We start from the raw sequence: 6,000 nt of genomic DNA, 5'->3' as shown, positions 1-6,000 counted from the left end.
TTACCATCAATAACAATCCTACTCATGCACTTGTAGATAATAAATCAACTCATAGTTTTGGGGTCGAGCCCGTAGCAAAAAGTCTGGAGTTGAAGCTTGCTCCATATAACTCCTGTGTTAAGATTGTGGATTTTAGTCTTAAATTACTTGTGGTGTAGCCAATGATGTTAGGGTGAAATTGGGCAATTGACAAGGTAAAACAAACTTTACGATAATAACAATGGCTATATTTGATATTGTTCTAGGTCAAGAGTTCTTTAGACACTATCATGATTTGATCGACCCCTGCGTCCAATGTCTTTTGGTTATGGGATGAAAAGGAATTTACATGGTGCCTATAATAACTATGTTGCATAAACATAGTGAAGCACAACTTTAGATTATGTAGTTAATTAAAGGGATTAAAAAGGGAGAGCCACTGTTCTTGAAAGCCATTGTAAGTCTTGAAGAAGAAAAGTGCTCACATGAGATATTATCGCCTTGCACAGAGAAGTTACTTTAGGAGAACAGAGACATTATGCCCAATGAGCTACCTAAGCATTTACCTTCTAGGCTTGAGATGGATCACAGACTAAGTTAGAGTCAGGAGCTAAGCCACCCGTTTTTACCTCTTATCATATGGCACCACTCAAGTTGGGGGAACATTGTTACAATAAAAGACGGCATGCAATAACAATGCGCCATGACGTAACATAAGGTAAGGAAAAATATGATGATCCTACATGTCATCATGCCATGTAGGCTCCACATAACACAAAGTTGCCCATGTGGAAGGCTTATAAGGACAAAGACTAGTCCTTGTGGAATATTCTAGAGACAAAGGAGAATTCCCTTAGAAGACTTTAGAATTCCATAGATTTGCATGAAAAATCCTTGGAACATTCTGGTTATGTACCAAATTTTAGAGTGGGTACTTATACACGATTCATATTTATTCTTTAGCCCCTAGATGAGTAGTATCAATAGGAGGGCACTCATTTGTAAGAACACAACAAACAATTCAAGTTCTTTATAATATAAATCTTCCTATAAATTCTCGTGTGTTCTTTCAACCATTCTCTTAGCAATTTGTAGTGTTTTAGGCTGAGTTGGCCTAGCAAAATTGTGAGCATAGTGAAAAAATGTGAGGAAGTTGTCAAGTGTTGCACATGTGCTTAGTTACAGATTAGGATGTGATACACGCACGTGTATATTAGGATGTGATACACACCCGCACACGTGCATACGCGCACACACACATATATATGGCTTGTAGTTGCTATATTAAGTAAATTTTCCATAATAGAATTAGAAAGGGCCACAAGTTGCGGGTTTAGCTACTAAATCACAACCTAAATAAATTTTTGCAGCCCTAGTGGTCATGAAAAACCCTAATGCTAAACCCTAAAGTCACCAACCCTGTATAAGTACTACTGTTTTGCCTTCAAATAATAAAAGTATTAATATTAACGTTAGTATTAGTATGCCTCAATTTTCACTTGTCTTTTTAGTACTTTTTAGTATGCCTTCATGAGGGATTTTTCTTATTCCTCTGTTTATATTTTACAACACATTATCAACACGAAACTCTATCATCTCAAATTTAAACACTAAAGTATAATTTTTCTTCCTTTTTTCATATGGCTAATAATCTTACGAAATGGGAGTTCATTGCCTTTCAAAGTTTGTGCAAGAACTACAGTTCATGGTTACTAGATGCTGAAATCCACTTGATGCTATGGGTCTTGGAGATGCCATAAAGAAAAGAAGACACTATCTAATCAATATCGTGCTAAGTCTACAAATTTCTTATGTCATCATCTTGATGAAATTCTGAATATAGAATATCTCACTATGAAAGATCCACTTGTTTTGTGGAATAGCCTAAAAAGAAGGGTTTGACTACTTGAAGATAGTCATCCTCCCAAAAGCACAATATGAATGGATGCATATGACATTTCAAGACTATAAGTCTATTCATAAGTACAGTTCTACATGTTCAGAATGTTGGGTTCAATTGGTATGAATGGAAAATAAAAAGTTGCTTGAAAGGGACACAACTCTTCGAGTAAAAGACACACTATTTTGAAAAAAGGTATAAATGTTTGGATAGTTGTGGCTGTTCGAAAAAGACACTCTTTCGAATGGACATACATTACTGTTCAGAAAGGATACATCTTTTCGGTGAACCATTTCCACCTTTCGAAAGGGGCACTTAATGGCTATATAAACCTGCATTTTTCCACAGGTTTAGTATGAATTTTTCTGTACTTAAAAATATTTATCGTCTTCTAAAATACTCCGTGTGATCATCTAACTGTTGAGTGAGTTCAAAGAGAATCCGATCGTTTGAGGTACCAATACAGTCAGATTGTTAAGGCATTTTATCCTGGGAGAAAAATTCTGTAACCTCGGGTACTTGAGGGAAATTATTTCCTTAAGGACACTCCGTGAAGTCAGGAGACTTGACCATTTTTTGTTTCATCTAATTTTCTGAAAAAACACACTTCTTTGAAAGGTATTTTTGATCTTGTGTTGAGGGTGTTACATAACTTCATAAGTGTTCTTATTTTATACTTGAACTTGTGTTGAAGTTGTTGTTGTCATATATAGATTCTTGTGTACCCGTAAAACAACAATCTTAAGGAAATAATTGAGAATTTTTTTTTGCTTGTTTGGTGAAATTTTTTTTTCACAATTTTTTTTCATAATCTGTATTGTTTGATTTTTGGAGATTAAAACTTAAAGATTTCTACTCCATTTGAACTTGACAAGTGATTTGAAGATATAAATCTGCATCACAAGTTAGAAGTCATTCGGTTGATGATTGGAAGTCATAAAAATTTTATCGTTAAACTATAAACAAGGGGTATTTAAGGTTACTGCAACTTTATAAGTAGTATTTTGATATACTAAAAATTTACTGTCTTGTTGTGACAGGAAAATGACTACTGACAGTCATGTGCATGATATTACAACGACTGTGGTAGCAACTAGTGTTGCCACAACTAGTCGTACGAGTGTTCTGCAGGTAATGGTACCAGTGGATAAACCCAAAAAATTCACGGGTGTTAATTTTAAAAAATGACAACAGAAGATGTTCTTCTGCCTTACAACGTTGTGTCTTCAAGGATTTACATCTGAAGAAGCTCCAGAGGTGCCCAAAGGAACTTCATACTAGGAAAAATTTGTCATTATGGAGACGCGAAAACACTCTAATTTCCTATGCAGGAACTACATTCTAAGTGGCCTCCAAGATGACCTATACAACGTATATAGTGGAATGAAGACGACAAAAGAGTTATGGGGTATGCTAGAAATAAAATACAAAACTGAGGAAGCTGGAACCAAAAAGTTCTTCATTGCAAGATTTCTTGAGTATAAAATTATTGACAGCAAGTCTGCTGTTTCTCAAGTACAGGAATTACAAGTTATCATCCACGATCTCCTCGCGGAAGGTATGAGTTTGATGAATACCTTTGTTGAACATATTAAAAATATTCTTAATGTTCACATAAACGTTATTGTAGGTTTGATCGTGAACGAGGCGTTTCAAGTCGCAACAATAATAGAGAAGTTTCCACCTATGAGGAAGGACTTCAAGAACTACTTGAAACATAAACAAAAGTACTTGAAACATAAACAAAAGAAGATGACAGTTGAAGATCTTATAGTTAGAATTCACATTGAAGAAAACAACAAAGCTGCAGAAAGAAGGTCGAAAAAAAATTCTGCAATGAATGGAGCAAACATTGTAAAAAACGACCACAACAACTCAAAAAAAATGAAAGAAAGCTAGACAAGAAAGAAATCAACCTAAGAAGAAATTCAAGGGAAAATACTTTAATTGTGGAAAGATTGGCCATAAGTCAATAGATTGTCGTGCCCCAAAGAAAGGCAAAAAGAAGGACCAAACAAATATGGTTGAATCCAAGAAAAAAATGGATGATCTGTGTGTCATGCTGCCTGAATGCAACTTAATGGGAATTCCTCGAGAGTGGTAGATGGATTTCGGTGCCATCCACCACGTTTTTGAAAATAAGGAGTTTTTTTCTATGTTCACTCTGAGTCAAGGCGAACAGAAGATTTACATGGCAAACTCTGCAACTGCAAAAGTTGAAGAAACATGAAAAGTCTGCCTGAAAATGACATAAGGCAAAGTGTTGACTCTTAACAATGTCCTGTATGTACTAGAGTTAAGGAAGAACTTGATTTCTATATCGCTTCTTGATAAAAATGGATTCAAATGTGTATTTGTTTTCAAAAAAATTATACTTAGTAATGGAGAAGTGTACGGAGGAAAAGGCTACCTCACTGAGGTCCTATTTAAGATGAATGTAATAAATGTTGAAATTAATAAAAGTTTTATTTCTTCTTATTTTCTTGAGTCTAATGATATGTGGCATGAACGATTAGGACATGTCAATTATAAAACTTTGAGAAAACTAATTAACTTAGAAGTTTTGCCAAACTTTGAGTGCAATAAATTAAAATGTCAAACATGTGTAGAATCAAAATATGTTAAGCATCCGTATAAGCCCTTTGAAAGGAATTTCAATCCCTTAGACTTAATACACACTGATATTTTTGATATGAAGTCAACACCATCTCGTGGTGAAAAAAGTATTTTATAACTTTTATTGACGATTGCACTAGGTACTGTTATGTCTATTTGCTAAACAGTAAGGATGAAGCAATAGATGTGTTTAGGCAATATAAAACAGAAGTTGAAAATTAGTTAGAGAAAAAAGATCAAAACGATAAGAAGTGATAGAGACGAAAAATATGAATCTCCCTTTGCAGAAATATATGTAGAGAATAGAATTGTCCATCAAACTACGACCCGGTATTCACCTCAATCTAATGGAATTGCGGAAAGAAAAAAATTGAACCTTAAAGGAAATGATGAATGTCATATTTTTAAGTTCAGATTTACAACAAAACTTATGGGTAAAATCTATCCTTATAGCTTACCAAACACTTAATAGAGTGCCCCATAGTAAGACACAAATTAATTCCATATGAAAAATAGAAAGGAAGAAAACCCAACTTAAAATATTTTAAAAGTGTGAGGGTGTCTAGTGAAGGTCCAAGTTCCTATGCCTAAAAGGGTAAAGATAGGACCTAAGACAATGGACTATGTATTCATAGGATATGTTAAAAGTAGTAAAGCATGTCGGTTTTTGGTTCATAAATTCAAAAATCTGGATATCATTGAAAATACGATAATTGAATCAGGTAATGCTAAATTCTTTGAACAAATTTATTCATATAAAAATAGACATGAACAGTCTTGTGGAGGGTCTAAACGACCTTGAGATGAACCAAGTGAGGATGTACATAATTATAAGAATTCAAGATGTAGTACACGTCAAAGAACAACAACTTTTTTTGAATCGAATTTTGTAATATTTCTCTTAGAAAATGAGCCTTAAATATTTAAAGAAACGATATCATCTTCAGACCATCCTTTTGGAAAGAGGCAGTTAATAGTGAGATTGATTTAATCTTAAGCAACCATACAAGGGAGTTGGTTGATCTTCCTCTAGGAAATTAACCTTTAGAACAAGGAAAATAAAAACGGATGATACTATTGAAAAATACAAGGCAAGAATTGTAGTAAAAGGCTTTAAACATAAGGAGGGCCTTGATTACTTTGATACATACTCGCGGTAATGAGGATAACATCAATTCAAATGTTAATTGCCTTAGTGGCAATTTATGGTCTTGAAATCTATCAAATTATGAAAATAGCATTCCTAAATAAAGAACTGGAGGAAGAAATTTACATGGAACAGCTTGAGGTTTTGTGGTTCCAGGAAAAAAATAAGGTGTGTAAACTTGTTAAGTCACTTTATGGACAAAAACAAGCACCTAAATAGTGGCATGCAAAGTTTGACCAAATCATGTTGGAAAATGGGTTTAAGATAAACAAATGTGATAAATGTGTTTACATAAAAGACACTCTAAATCACAAGGTCATTGTTTGTTTGTATGTGGATGATATGTTGATCATCAATA

The sequence above is a fragment of the Capsicum annuum genome, unplaced genomic scaffold (assembly GCF_002878395.1).
Source record: "Capsicum annuum cultivar UCD-10X-F1 unplaced genomic scaffold, UCD10Xv1.1 ctg83390, whole genome shotgun sequence".
NCBI lineage: Eukaryota > Viridiplantae > Streptophyta > Magnoliopsida > Solanales > Solanaceae > Capsicum > Capsicum annuum.
The sequence above is the reverse complement of the archived record's forward strand: the minus strand, read 5'-3'. Positions refer to the sequence as shown.